This window comes from Parus major, chromosome Z, assembly GCF_001522545.3.
Source record: "Parus major isolate Abel chromosome Z, Parus_major1.1, whole genome shotgun sequence".
Classification (NCBI taxonomy): Eukaryota; Metazoa; Chordata; class Aves; order Passeriformes; family Paridae; genus Parus; species Parus major.
In genome coordinates this window covers 40,523,300-40,539,029 of record NC_031799.1, presented here as the reverse complement: position 1 = coordinate 40,539,029, position 15,730 = coordinate 40,523,300, and the positions used below count along the sequence as shown (strand labels likewise).

Below are 15,730 nucleotides of genomic sequence, written 5' to 3'. Positions count from 1 at the left end.
CTGCATTTGTGGAAGACATCCCAAAGTCAGAGGATTTAATTGTTTTGGGTTTTTTTTTTTCAAACTCCAAAGTTAGTTATTGCCGAGTTGTTGCTGACTGAATTTTGCTTATGTTTAACAAGTTCTGTTCTGAGCAAATATTTTTGTATTTGCTGGTACCTGTAATTTCTTTGTATATCTTATATAAGAGTGCAGACTCCCTGGCTGTACACAGCTGAAAAGCAGCAAAGGTTAGTAGTGAGCAATGGTGAAATAATCTAAGGATGATTTGTAAAATCCATGTCTGTGCTGTGTGTGAAAAGCACTAGCAACTTATTTCAGAAGAATGGTTCTGTTACTTTTCAGCATAAAAAATGATGTAGAGGCTTTAACACAGTAAAAATGATAATTCATTTCTGACCTAGCAGAATCTCAAATACAGCTAAATCCCAAACTTTTTAAAATGCTTGCTACTGAAGCTGCCTGTATTAGCTATATCTGTTAGAGTGAAATGCTGATTTCTTAAATTTCAAGGCTATTTCTGTGGTGCTGACAAGAAAACAAGCATTGGATTTTGCAAGAGATCATCTCTTGACGAGATCTCAGCTACTTAAAATTACTTTTGCGGTGTGTGGTGAATTCTGAATTTTGATCCTAGACCTCATATGTCCTGTTTTGAGTGAGGTAGGCTGGGACAGGCAGTTGTGCCATGATATGTGATCTTTGGCAGTCCTTGGATAGAGTGGAGTTTCGTGAATATGCAAGCAAATGGAACAGTAACATGCTTGTGGCCAGGGTTTAAGCTGATGAGAAGGAATTTCTGGTGCTTATCACTGGCAGAATAAAGTTGTGTTCATAATGATGTTGCAGCAGAGGAGCAGTATGTACTCTAGGGGAAATGGTGTTACCCTTGGGTGGACTTTCGTCTTTTCAACATCTTTTTCAGCAGGCAGTCCTGCAGAAGGCTCTGTACCTGGTGGGCGCTGTACAGCATCAGAGGGGAGAACTACATTGTTTGTCACAGGCCTGGTCTTACACAGCCCTCAGATTTTCAGGGTTTTCTTTTATGGACCAAGATGTCTCATCTCTTCCTCACTTTTTTTTTTTTTTTTTTTTTTTTTTAATTTTGGTCCTGAAATAAAGCAAGGAAGACTTGGAGTGAGTCAAACAGTTGCCACTCCTGTTTTCTTTTCCTCTGCCCCAGGAAGGCCCAGACTTAATGTCTCCCTTAGTGTTGTGCTTACATTCAATCTGCCAGCAGCTAGCGTGGCTGCTGAAAGGGACACTATGTGTAGATTTAAACTCCCTTGATCCAGCACCTCCCCGAAGTGGATTTTTAACCTGTGGAAGTTGATCAGTTGACCTCCCAGTGGTGTAGGTCTGGGTGGGGAGTTGCAGATGGAGACCAGAGGACACAAGTGGCCAGAGGCTGGATGGCTTAAGTAAGTGGGCTGGACACCTTGCATCTGTGAGGAAGAAGAGCACTTCTCTTGCTTGTTTTCCCCAGCCCCATTTTGGAGACCCAGGGGATGATTTTTTTAAGCCATTCATCCTGGCACATTGCTAAATTTATGATGAGTGTCTTAAAACTCAGACATGAGTGTCTTAAAACTCAGACATTCATGTAATTCATCAGCTGGTGTCTAGGACCTAGAGAGCCTAAATATGCTGTTTTAACAAGTGTGAGTTACCTCATCCTGCAAGTGGGATACTGCTGGAGGAAGAGGAAAAAAATTGTTACCTTGTGGTAGACCAGGTTTGAGAGCTGAGGATGTCAGACTCTACTTGTGTCAGTGCAATGGAACTTGAAAAACTGCATTGCTTCTTTATGCCGTTGATGTGGTATCTGAAAGTAGAGCTTCACATTTGTTGTCTGAAAGTCACTAAGAAAGAGTGGATAAGGAGAGTAAAAATGTTTCTGTTATTTTCATTAATGCAAGGGTAAGGAGAGCTGAGGGAAATTACCAGTTTTATAGTATGTTGTTGTTAATTCTTTATTCTGTATCAGGTTTTCAGAAGAAATAAGTTTAGAAGCCAAGACTTTGTTTGCTTTGAGAAGATTCCCTATATGACTTTGTCTCATAAATAAGTGACAGGAAGAAAGGAATTGAAATTCTGTGTTAGTCTTAACATCCCTGTCTCTGTCATATGGAAACCTGAATGGTGAAACTTGCTGCTGAAAAAGCAGCTTATAAAACAAGTAGCACATGCACAGAGGCACTGGCTTCAGCTGGGAGCTGTGGAAAGAGAATTGAGAGCATTTGATGGTGACCCTTCAGCTAATTGCCATAGAAATACAATTAATTGAGGAAAAAGCATTTTGAAGGATGGTTTTACTGCACCACCTTCAATGTGTGTAATGCCAGATGGAGAGAAAATTGCACAGGTTTTACTGTTCAGGCAGCATGATTCATGACAAATACAGTGCTGGATGTGTGTTGTTGGCAGTAGAAGCAGCTCTGTGGAGGGACAGGTAAAGCACTGGGAGTGGTGATGCTTCCGTCCCCTCACTGCATCCAAAACTGAGAACTCAAAATTATTATCACAGACCTGTTTGGCATTTTGTTTTTGTAGTTCTTCATCCCAAATGCAACTGGGAATGTGGTGCGGGTAGATTCAAAAATGTATGAATTTCTTGTGCTCCATTCTGGTCTTCTTGCTGTATTGAATGTGCATATATTTGTCATGCTATCAAGTGTTGTCCTAACCAGTTCCAATGACACTCTCATGACAGGAAAGATAGGAAGATAGTTTCAAAGCGGCATGTGTAATGTTGCAAAGTTGTAATGCATTATAGTAAGATAAATATACTCACAACTAGAACAAATTTTGCCTGTTCATAAGTCTGAAATGTCCTTGCATAACTTGTAATGCTTGAGGAAATCCCTTTTTATAGTGTTTTAGGGGGTTTTTTGGACATGGACAGTTTTGTTTTGGTTAAACAAAAAATGGCTGCATTCCACCTGTGAATTTTAATTGGAATTTTTTTAATAGTAAATACTGCTGCAAGGTTCAATTTGTGATTTTTACATAGCCAAAGACAGTAAAGTTTTGTTTTTGTTACTTCTTCACTGTTTTGAATAACTTGGTTCAAATTCCCTACTTCAGCAACCTTGTGCAGCTCCCTCAGGGAGGCTGTGCTGTCTTACACAACTAGGGAGCTAGCTCTGGCTCCTTGAACTGAAGTTGCCTGTTTCTTCCAGCACAGAATATTCTTATAAGAACATATTCTTATGATGGACAGGTAACCTCTTCCAAGGCTTCTCTTTAGGGCACAAAACGTTTTGCTGAGCAGTTGAAGAACTACTGGTTAGTAATTTTATGTGTTGAGGTGAAAATTTCTCCCCTTCTTCCTTTCTTCCCCTTAATGGCAAATAAAAAAAAAAAAAAGGAAAGCAGTGTTTTGAACATGTTTTCATTTAAAGCTAGTTTAAAGCTGTTTTTGTATGGTGTTGTCTCATTGTTAGTGTCCCTGAGAAGTGCATGGCATTGACAGTGTTCTCAGTGGGCAAGCTGGCCCAAAGATGCTTTGGTGCTGAAAACTGCTGCTGTGTGGAAAAGGTAGTTGTTGTATTTGCCTCGTCTGAGAGTCATGAAACTTCAGGGTATAGAACCTGCCAGTAGCTGGCATATTTTGTTAAAAACTGGCTGGAAAGCCTTAAAAACTAGAATCTGATACTGAATAACTGGGTTTTTCTGCACTGTCAGGACGGTAACATACTAATTTCTAAAGAATGTGTGAGATTCTTCATGTCTTTTCCTTGCCTGTTTTTTTGTAGCTGTTTTTTGTTTGGTTAGTTTTTTTTTTGTTGTTGTTTTTTGTTTCATTGTTGTTGTTTTGTTTGAGAAGGGGCCATGTGTTTCTCAAGGCAAGAGAGAAAAATACCAGGGCAGCATTGAAAAACAGTAAATATGAAACATTGTGAAATGTAGGTGTTCTGTAATCTATGTTCAGATAACTCTTAAACATGTTCAGACTGTCACCTGTAAACACTGCTAATTCAGAAAAGTAAAACCAGGAAATACTGTACTATTAAATAGTTGAAAAGCAATTAAAGTTCTCTGAAAGTGACAAAATATTTGATTTAAGCTATTAAGAAAGCAGGTGGTATAATACAGCATGTTGATCTTAGTTTTAGCTTTCGTGGGTTGGCATGTTGTCAGAATGAATATGGAAATAGGTAACTTATTAATATTAAGAGGCGCTTCCCCATAGTTGGCAGCTGATGGTCTTTTGGGTAAGATGTGTTTTTGTGGGTTTTTGAGGGCTTTTTATCTCTTGATTTTCTTTTAGGGACCTTAAAGAACATCTGATAAAGAACATTAATGAAAAAGAACATTAATCCAGAAGCTAGACTTTCATTTTCTGTTACTTTTCATTGAATACCAAGAGTACGATTTGGAGGCTTATCTGCTGTTTCTTCATGTGCAGGTTTTTTAACCAGCAAATAATTTCCGGGATTGCTCCTTTTCTTATGGAAGGAAAAGGAGACATGGATTACATGGGATTTTGTGACAAGAGGAGCAGTAATTGTCTCCTTAATATTGATCTTGTTGAAGTAGAAAAATTATTGAATATGGAGGTGGGTTGCAGTGATCTCTGCTCTTCCAAGACTTAAGTTTGTTCATTGACCATAATATTCTGCTGTTGCTTCTGAGTTATTTTCTTCCCTAAGCAAAGGCTGTGTGAATACATAAAGATTTTTACGTATCCCTGAAGTGGTGGCTTTAAAAGATAATTCTGAAGCAAAAGTACTGGTTACTTGTTACTTTCTCTTTGAATTTGTGCATCCTTGTTTCTTCCCCATGTGGCTGTTGGTTTCACAAAGTTGTGTTGGTGTTCTCTTGCTTTACTGGAATTTGATTTAGAATGACTACCATTTTTTTTATTAAAATACTCTTGTGTTGATATTTGTACAGTATTGTGACTGCACAGTAATTTGTACTGTAATTCTAATACTGTTGAGTATTGTAGCTGGAAGAAAGCTGAAATTGTGAAACCCACTCAAACCCTTTCCTGAAAAAGGTTTGGGATGCACAGATACTATCATGAAAGCTCCTGTTGAGTTTTATGGATGCCAAGTTGCTCAGCTACAGATTTTCTCAATACCCTTAAAAACAGAGAAACTCTCATCATGGCAGTAGCTGGCCCAGCCTTGATATTTTTATTTTGTCATTGGGATACAGGAGGCATTTGTAGCTCTGTGCCACCAGTTTAGTTTCAACATTTTTCTTGGCTTTTTTGAAGATGCTTGTGAAATCTGAGGAGTGCTGAGGTGACAGGAATTAAAACAGAGGATCCCAGCAGAGTTTGGGCTAGATAGAGATGTTTCTTTGAGACCTAACAGCACTTTTTAAAATTCATTATTTCAGAACAAGGTTTAGCACTGGCCTCTACTTCAGTTTGAAGCTCAGGTTCTTATTTTTCCTGTAATGTTTAGAAAAAGTAGAGGGGTGTTGATAGGCCAGTGAGTGGGTCTGTGAAATAAAGATGTTTTTATGAAAAATAAACTTTGAAGGCAGGAAAGAAGAAAAAACATAAGAGCTTTGCTCTCAAGTCTTTTATCACATTTGTTACTTAATTTTTCACCCCCAGTATCTTGCATAGGTGGTTAACAGGTAAAAATAATTATCAGCCCCATCCAGAGTGGGTGGGGGCAGTGTCAGCAGCAGTTATTTTAGTGTCTCAGATCAATTATTTAAATATGGTGATGGTAATACGCACTGTTCTTGAAGTTTGTAGTCTAGCCTACCTTTTCATGTAATTGAAAACTGTAAAACCACACATGGCATTTACAGGAGAGTTCTTAGTGACACACACTGTTTGTGGCCAGCTGTCTGTGCAGTCTTACTCATGGCTATATGTTGGCTTTATTGTGGCTTCCATGTTTTAAAATAGTTTTTCTAAGAAAGACAGTATATATAGGTTGTGGCTGACTTGAGATTGAGGTAGCAAATACAGCTCTACTTGTGATCTTCAAGGTATTTACCTGGAAGTGGTATTTCACTAAGGTTGATGTATAGTGCTGTAACACTTGAAATGTTCCTAAACTTATAATTTGACTCCATGGGCTCCCAAAAAGACTTCTAAGTAAATTTGTTTATAAGCTAGTTCTCTTGAATTTCCTTTCTTCTTCTCTTCATTTAGAATCACTAGGACCTGATTACAGCAGGTATGTGCTTGAATAGAAAATGAAAGAAATGCTTCTCATCTGGATGGAAATTGATATGCAGAAGGAAAAGTAGTATGTTAGTTGTTCTTTGGATTTTTTATTTTTTGTTTTTTTGTTTTTTAAAAGCAAGTAGGATGTGACAGCCAGAAGTACCTTATAATACATTAATGTGGTCTGGAATTTGACAGATTAGAAAGTCTTCAGATAAATAAAGTGTATACAAAGACACATATGTGAAGGACTGCGGATCTTTCATGAAAAATTTCGTTAAGGTGACTATCCTTTTATTCTACATAATGTATTCCAGGCTGTCTTTCATTTATAATCCAGTAGGTGTTTTCTTTAATCTTTGAAGACTTAGTCACAGTTGTCAAAATAATGAGCTGTTCATGGTGTAATTTTTCTCCCCAAGCTTAAGTAATTGTTGCCAGAAGAAACAATTAGAGGTTTTTTTTTCCCCATAAGTTTAAACTTAAGTACTCATAAAACCTGACAGGGCGTAAGGTTTGTTAAGGAGCTCCTGCAGTGCCTGCTGTAAAGGATCACCTGTGAGGTTTGGGTCAAACAAGAGCACCTGAAGGATGTCTGCCAACCTGCAGTGCTTACATGGATGTTTAATTTCATACTCAAATCCTAGCTGGATTAAAAGGCTTAATTATGTCACCGCTTCTGGCAAGCTGGGAGCAGTTACTCATGTGTGTAGCATGACTACAGGTGGTGTCTTGACAGGCAGCCAGTGGCGGTGTGACCACAGGAGAAGAATGAGCCCCTACTTGCAAACCTTGCATGCTGCACCTTAGCCCAGCCACCCTCTCACCCAGCCCCTGGGCTTCTCTGCCAGAAACAGTGATGGTTAGTGGCCCCTTCCCAAGGACCACACTGAGGAGAGAGGGACTGCTCTTAGGAGCAGAGCTTGGAAGTCCTAGCAGCTCATCTGCCTCTTACCATCACCACAGAGATCCAGAGGCTGGCAGAGGGGTGGCCTGACCTCCAGCCGTCTGCCATCTGTCTTTCAGTTCCCAGTGACCTGAGATCATAGTTCAGAAATGCAGCTATTTGCAGAGACTTGAAAAACTCCATGTCGGGCTGTTTAAAGTAAGCCAGGAAAGTATAAAGGTCAGCTGATTCGCTGCTAGGCTTTTCAGAGGAGTTTCATACCTACTGTAGATATTAATTTAGATGCAAGTGCTTTGTTACAGTGAAAGTGCTTTTACAAACTATAGGCTGCTGGAAGCTCTTTTCTCAAGAGAGGCAAAAGAAAATTTTCTTAAGGTACCTGCAGCTAAATTAGATTATTATCATTTGGTCTGGAATTTTTTGTAAATTTTACCTGTTCACTTAAAGACTGAGTAGCTACAGCCATAGAGATGTTCAGATGCCTTGTGGAGAGATTCATAATTGATCAGGTGATTTACAGTTTGCCTGCTCTGGTTTGATTTCAACAGAATTAAAGGTGGATGGGGTTTTTTACATCAAAATTAAGTTGCATTTTGCTACTGTTTTGTGAAAAGCAGCTGGCTGGTAATAAAATAGATGGGTAATGGATTTTCACGAGGTATCTTGTTGAAAAATGATTGTGGGGAGAATCAGACTACCTTGCCCTCTTTATATAGCCCAAAATACCCAAAAGATACTGAAAATACTGTTTTGTTAGCAAAAGTGAGTTTGCTGTAGCTGTTTGATGGCTTTTACAATACTGGTAGCCACAAAACATGTGCTGTTGAAGATCTCTGGAAAAGACTCTGTAAAGGCTCTCTCTTAGAGACCTGCAGTAATGAGCTGCTTCTTGTAATTTTCTCTAGCCTGTTCCTTATGGGGCCTCCATCTTCTGACTCATAATCTTCTGGAACAAGAATGAAGCCTTGAGGAGTGCAATGTTAGGTGCATTCTTGCCACTTGCATCTGTGGGAACCCCTTTCCTACTGACTGAAGTGAAATCTACTTCAGACTCTAAGTGACTTGCGTTTAAGAAACACTGTCTTTTCACATGGCTCAGACCCTTCTAAAAGTGATGAGCCTTAGGAAATACCTGTGCTAAATATGATCTATTGCAAAAGTGTTTCGGGTCTGCATATTGGAAGCATATTACGTGCAGCAGTCTTGGGATAAATGCTTTGTTGTGCCCAGTTGTGGTTGTTTCAGAGTGACCAGCTCTTCCCCTGTGATTACAGCAAAACAAATACGAGCATGCGGGGTTTCACTGTGTCCAGATCCTCTTTCCTAAGCTTGTGCATAGTGCAGTTCTTTAATAATTCAAGAAAGTTTTGGAACTGCTTGATATGAATTTAGTAAAGGTAGTTGTTTGTGGGGCTGGCTGGTGTCTAACCTCTCTTCAGTACATCCCATACCAGCATGTGAGGGGTCCCAGACTCTTACCAGTATCGATAATTCCTACTGCAATCCAAGTGCTGAATAATTTTGAACTGGGTAGGTATCAGCCAGTTTGGGATAGGAGAAACAAACTGAGTTTTAAAAGGGCTGATGTGTCTGCTTTTTATCAGGTCTTCTTAATATTTTTTGTGTTAAGTGCAATGTCAGGATCTTGGCTCATTGGATGCAAATGTAGCAGTTCTGTATTTTGTCAGGAATGTTCTTCCCTGGTAATCTGGAAAATAAAAGTCAGACTTCTGGGGGAGGATTTATTATAATTCCCATATCAGAACTTGCCCTTCAGGATTATGTGGTACTGGTGCCAAAGCTTGTTTCTTATCCCTTTTCAGAAAGGACGTGTTTCTGACGGCTTCCCAGGTCTGGCGTGTGCAGTAGGCTCCGAAGGGTGGCAGGTACGTACATTGAAACCTGAGGTACGTCCCCACAGTAAGGGGGGACTTTGTTGGATTCGTGGTGACTCTGTTACAGGTGTCCTTGTTAGCAAAACAAATAAACATACCTGGGAATACTAGGGACTTGGTGCATATTGAAAAATGTCAATCAGGATTGAACTGTGAGTTTGATTTATTGCATTCTTTTGCTTCAAGACTAAAATACTCGGGAAACTTACCAGGAAAGGACTTTCTTTATTCAGGAACATACTCTGTATTTACCTGTTCTTCAGTTGGCTCTAAAAGGTCTGTTCAGAGTGTCACTTTCCCTGTTATGTGGTTTATGTGCATGAAAGGGTACTGGGCTTGCATTTGGAGATGTTTTACTCTGGAAGTGTTGCTGGACACCTAAGGTTTTTCAGTTTTTTCCTAAAGGACACATACCTGTTAATTTAGACATGCAGGTACTTTCACATGTGCCATTACTTGCCAAGAGACATCTTCAAATGACTCATTCAGTCCTATGAGCCCAAGAGGAAATGAGAAAGAAACTGAGTGCTATTTTTGATTGTGACAATATGTTTAACAGGTAAGAGAAGACAAACTTCAGGGACTTCCCTTCTTGCGTGGTTTTAACTGCAGCTCTGTCACTGTCACAACCCAGGTTTAATATCTGGGAGTGCCCAGTCAGGCAGAAAAGGGTCTTTGATCAGGGTAGCTCTTGAATTCTGTATTCAGATAGCTCAGCATCCAAGTTAGCTCTTTCCTATTGCTCTTTGAAGTTGAAGTTTAGGTTAGGGACTATTGTGATCTACCCACAATAATCTTAAAGAATAAAGATTTTAATCTGTTTTGTACGTATCTTTTGTTTTGCATAACACTTCATCTTTGCCCACAGAAAAAGAATGTAGTAGTAAAAGAAACAGGAATATGAGTTTAAAAAAATAACGGGTCTTTAGCAGTACCTGTCTGAGGATAAAAATTCTCTTATTTAAGCACAAGAATTAGTTTCCTGAGGACTGCTCGATGGCATATTTATCAGGAAGAAACAGAAAATACTGATGTCTGGCCTAAAACTGGGAATTTGTTTTCTCGGCTTGTATATCCTCTTTTACCACTAGTGCACATCCTCTAGCAGGTTTTGTGGTAGAGATAAAGACCACACCAAATTATCTTAAGAATCTTCATCTAATTTGTAATCATCTAGCAACTACAAAGTATTTTGGTTATAGTTAGAAATGCAAATAATCCCATGCTCTACATGTATATTAATCATAAAGGGCTGTTGGTCTGCTAGTTTGAGGCTGTACCTTATCTCAGGAAAAAAATCATCCATATGTATTTTATAATAAAAAGATAGTAAATAAGGATGTTTTTCATGAGACTGTATAAAAATGGCACTGTGCTCAGTGCTTTTTAAAAGGCTGAGAACTAAAGTGAAGGTATAACCAGCCTGTGTTTACTGTTCTGAAACTCACAAACTTTGGAATCAAAACTCAGCTGTTGAAGGCAATTTGTACACTTCTCACTGTGTAATTTTGATTACTTAAAATACAAACATTGCTAACTTCGCCTTTCAGTTTTGGAAACAAAATTGAAAAATAAGAGGTTTAAGCAAAATCTCTCACAGTTCTACTTCTCTGTTTTGTTTTTTTTTTTCATGCTTGGAGCCTTAGAATCTGTTTTAAAATAAGCATCAATAAATATTAAAGCAGGCTTGTGTTCTGTTAAAGCTTCAAAAGAAAGTTATTTAGGGGAGAACTTGGAATTTATGGCCTCTGACAGTTGAATCCTTTAACTCACCCTTTTCTGCTGGTGGAAGCAATTCACTCATAAATTTGCCTGTCTCCACATATTGAGCTTCACATCCCTTATCACAGTAACTTACAAGTTACTCCTTGCAAGTTTTGCAAATGTGTTTGGGTTTTTTGCTGTGTGGGTTAGTTGTTTTTTTAAATTATTATTATCATTATCTAAAAATAGCATGGTAGACTGCCTGCTGAACCTGCCGTGGTGGTTTTGCTCCTGGCAGTGGGAAAGAAGAGTGTCTTGCAGTTAGTTGTTCCTTACTGTGACGTCCTCGTTTTTCTGTCCCTGGACAACGAGTGATGAGACAGTGATTTGACAGAGAGATAGGGAAGTATGTATTTTAAAGGGCCTTTAAGCCTTAAGAAAAGGGGTCTTTTGTCTGGCATCCTCAGTGGGGGGGCTGGCATCACCAGATGAGTCCCAGCTATGATGCTGACTGTTTCTGGTGTGTTAGTAAATTCTCCTGGTTTTAACCTTCATATACAAAATAAAACTAGATCCACTTAGCAGTTTATGTAGTACTGAGCCAAACTAGGCTGCACAATGCAACTAAGTGTTTCTCAGAAGAAAAGATATTTCAAAAGCAGGGTCGCAGAATTGGCCATTTCCTAGCTTTAAACTTCCAGAACTTGGCTAACTTAGGTGGCATTTGCTCATATGAGATACACAACACTTGGATCCAGCCATAGCATGCTGACTGGGGAAAATGACACTCGCCTCTGGGTTGCGTTACTTACAAAAAACCTGAGTACTGGCAAGGGTTGTGGAATTGACATACATGAAAGATGAAACCTGGTGTTCACAAGTACTTCTTTGTGCATACTTAGCCTTCGTGTCCTGGAGGATGAGAAAGGTGACAGTCTCCTTCCCACGGTTGCTTTTCCAGTTTCTCATATGGCATGACTAGGATTTTGCATTTTTCCAAAAGGTGGACGAGAGCACTGCTGCTTTGCTGCCCAGTGACACAGGTGACGCGAGAGACAGATGGTTTCTGATCTTGGTAGCAGTCAGTATATGCCATTTCAATTCCCTGGTTTCAGAACCTGTATTCCTTACTAGCAGTTATGCAGCCTCTTTTCTAATGACTTTGAATTGCTATCCTTAGAGAGAGCAGACAATTGTTTCTACCCGTTTCTCTGTCCATGCATTACAATTATACATGTCAAGGGGAATGTTCACAGCTGTGAGCTTCCAGCTGTGTTCTGCCAAATGGACAGGAGTTGTGTTGATTGCTTCTCCAGTTGCCCTGTGTTTAGTCACCATAAATAACAGGCATTATGGAAAACTCAGTTTCTTCCATTTTGTCATTATACATTGATGCAAAATCATCATCAGAGTTCCTAAATCATTGATGAACTGATTATTTATCTCAGAAAATTTTTAACAGTTTTAAAGAAAAGTTGACCAGTGGTCACTTTAATCAGAATTTAATCATGTAACCAAATATTTCAGGTTTCTTTTGGATATACTTCTTCAGTGTACTTTGCTTGTTTCCAAGCAAACTGTGGCTTATTTTTGGGAGTAATGCTCAAAGTATTAGGAGACCTAACTTTCTATAAATTCAAAGCACTCAGATCTAATCAAAGCTAGTGAACACTGATGAAATTGAAGTTAATCTGGAAATCAGGCCATTGTCTGGGCCTTTTAATTTTTTTTAATATTTTTTATTTTTACTTTTTTTTCTTGTACCCCTTGTGTTATATAAAAAGAGGTTCATATTATCTTATGAATGACCTCGCAGTGGATGTCAGTGAAGGACTTACTCCAGATAATTTTCAGCACAGAGAAGGGAGGGGCAGGGGAGAGTAATTAAATTGAAGGCTAAATTAAAGGACAAGGTTCTGAGTGCATTTTCATCTCTATTTAAAGTTATAAAAATGAGAACAAAGTGGATCTTGCACAATGGGGTATGTAATGTTCACTGTAGACTGTTTAATTCCTTTTTGTAACATCCAGAATTTTGCCTTAGATCATCAAGTAATGTCACACAAGTCAAACGTATTAATGTGAAAAAGGACCTTTCTTGCAACCCTGTACAATAGGAATGAAATCACAGGTTTCCATTTTGTATAGCCGGGGCAGTTCTCACTCCACAAAGCAAAGCAGGCACTAAAGGATCCAGCCAGACTCTTTGTTTCCTTCAAAAGATAATGTAATTTGTTTCAAGTTTCATTGTCATTTTGCATTTACTGAGATAGATGAGCTAGACTAGAAATGTAATGTGAATGTAGGAAAACTCAGGATTTTCCTTTACTAGGGTTTATATTTGCTAATCCTATTCGAAAGTTCAAAAAATGTACAGGACTTCAGAAGTCTCTTTTGGAGTCATCTCTGCTATATGGTATTGTACATAACTGATAGCTTGAAGTTGTCCTGGCTGTCTCTTTAAAATGAAATTTAAAAAAAGAAATTTAAAATATAAAATCAAGAGTTAACAGGGAATTGATTTTTATATGCAGTCTTTTAAGTAATAAGACGTAACATTAACATACTTCTGTTTTCCTCCTTACATTTATCTTAAAATAAAATAGCTAATTTGCCTGGAACTTTAATAATTAACTGTTGTTACCTTTTTGAACACTGACCTCTAAAGCTGTTTGCTTGCCTCAGAATATGTCATACCTTGTAACTTGGATGAGTGGGCACCTTTAATGTATTGGAGAGCAAAACCTGGAATTGCTTGTATATGATGATAAACAGGAAGGATGAAAGACAAAAAAACTTAATAAGCTTAACTGAAAATATGATGCCTTATAAACCAAAATTATTTTTATGATCTCCTGCAAACAGTTGGATTTGATCCAAACTACTTACTAAGACAAAAAAAATAGAAAAACAAAGTTACAGGTTCAGCTTAAGCAAGTTACAGTCATAAGTTACAGTGGTGTGGATTTGTTTCTTATTAGATAAAAGATTTATAGAAATAAATGAGATGTCTAAATCTTTTAATCTTGCCTGTGAACATTTAGTAAAGCAGGTGTAAACACTTAGAATGTAGTTGCCTGTCTTGTACTCAGCCACCTTACTTAAGATCCACTGGCTACACTTACTAGAGATTCCTCGCCTTTTCCTGCTTAAACCCAGGTCCTCCCAGAGGCATCTTGCTTGTGGTTAGAGATGATCTTGCTGCAGCTTCACCTTAGTCTTTTTACCTCTTGGTTTTTCTGGCCTCTTCCTTTTGATGTTTCTAATGATTTTGTAACCTTCTATCATGGATTGACTCTGACTGCATGCTAGGCACCCACAAAAACTGCTCACACACTCTCCTGTGCAGCTGGACAGGGGAGAGAAAATTTAACAAAGGGTTCATGGGTAGAGATAAGGCCTGGGAGAGATCACTCATCAAATACCATCATGGGCAAAACAGGCTCTAATTAGAGATCTGAATTGTAAACATTACTAATGCAGTCAGAGCAGGATAAAAAAAGCCCTCAAAAACAACTTCCACCCTACCCCTCCATCCTTCCCAAGCTCTACCTCCTGTCCCAGTGGTGCAGATTGACAGGGAATGGGGATTATGGTCAATTCCTCAGCCTTGGTTTATCCATGGCTGGGAGAGGAGTCGTTCCCCAGCTGCACTGTGAGGTCTCTCCCATGGCAGACAGCTCTCCATGAGCTTCTCTGATGTCAGTCCCTCTCAGGAGCACCAGCTCTGTGTGACCTGCTGCAGTGTGAGTCCATCCCACGGGCAGCAATCCTCCCAAAGCTGCTGCAGCCTGGGTCGCCCTTCCATGGGGTGCAGTCCTTCAAGGAGAGATGGCTCCAGCATGGGAGCAGAGCTGCTCTCTCCACAGTTCTCTCACAGGGTCACAGTTTCCTATAGCATCCACCTGCTGGCACTGGGCTCCTCCACATGCTGCAGGTGGATCTCTGCATCCCCACGAACCTCCACGGGCTGCAGGGGCACGGCTGCCTCGCTAGGATCTGCACCAGGGACTGCAGGGGAATCTCAGCTCTGGTGCCTGGAGCACCTCCTGCCTCTCCTTCTGCACTGACCTCTGTCTGCAGAGCTGTTCTCACCCTGCTCTTTCTGCTCACAGCTAAAACTGTGACACCACCTGTGGTTTGATTTCTTCCTAAATCTTCCTTATCACAGAGGCTTTAGCACCATTTGTAATTGGTCCAGCCTTGGCCAACAGCACATTTGTCTTTGGAGCTGCCAGTGGTTGGCTCTGCTGGATGTGATGGAAGCTTCTAGCATCTTCTTCCTCGAGCCACCCCTGTAGCCCACCTGCTACCAAAACCAGGCCATGCAAAATCAATACAGCTTCACTTGCCCTCCTAATGGATGACCTCTAGGAATGACATTATCTTGTATTGTAGTGTGTCTCTTACTAGAGTTACCTCAGTGTCTCAGGCAGGGGTGGCACAGTGAGAATCTAGCATCTTGTGCCCTGCTGCGAAGGGTGACGTGTTTTTTTCATCACCACCCCAAATGTGATGGGTATTTACGATCTGGTAATTGATGAATGTACTCACTGCTTCTGGAGTCTTCACCTAGGAGTGGTTGTAGGAAGGCAGGAGGAGTGGAGACTTCTGGAAGATGGTGTAGAAAGCAGTGAACAGTTTTGTTTATTAGGACAGGTCTTTCTGGGTTCTGAGAGTAATAGTTGACTCAGAGACACAATGACTTTTATGAGACTGTCTATCTAGCAGTTTCACTGTTGAAGTGTTTACTCCCTTAATTTTTGTATGCAGTCCATTAGCTCTTGGTTTCTGTAGCTGTATTTCTATCCCCTGAAAACTCCACACTTTGGGTGAGTTAGTAGCATTGTAGGAAACTTCACTAAAAAAAGACACTTCTGTGAGATCCCAAGTATGAGAGCTACAGCAGATTTGTGTAACCATACTTACTATTAATGTTGTATTTCTCATGTTCTTTGGTCTGTGATCTTAGTTATAGTGATTTTGTGATCTTTGTTGCTTGTTAGAGAGGTGGGGTTTTCTTTGCCACACTGTTGAAAGAACAGACTAGAGTCAAGTTGTGTGCATTAAGCATAATTGACA

General features: G+C 39.6%; 1 protein-coding gene across 9 annotated transcripts in view; it reads left to right on the top strand.

Annotated features, from left to right (window-relative positions):
- The window catches only part of SEMA4D (semaphorin 4D), a 97,809-nt gene that overhangs the window by 45,592 nt on the left and 36,487 nt on the right, over nucleotides 1-15,730 (top strand). For all 9 annotated transcript variants that reach the window (XR_001525402.1, XM_015652761.3, XM_015652760.3 and 6 more), the window contains exon 2: nucleotides 8,873-8,935. The gene's annotated coding sequence lies outside the window, so the exon portion shown is untranslated. The remainder of the gene's footprint in view (nucleotides 1-8,872; nucleotides 8,936-15,730) is intronic.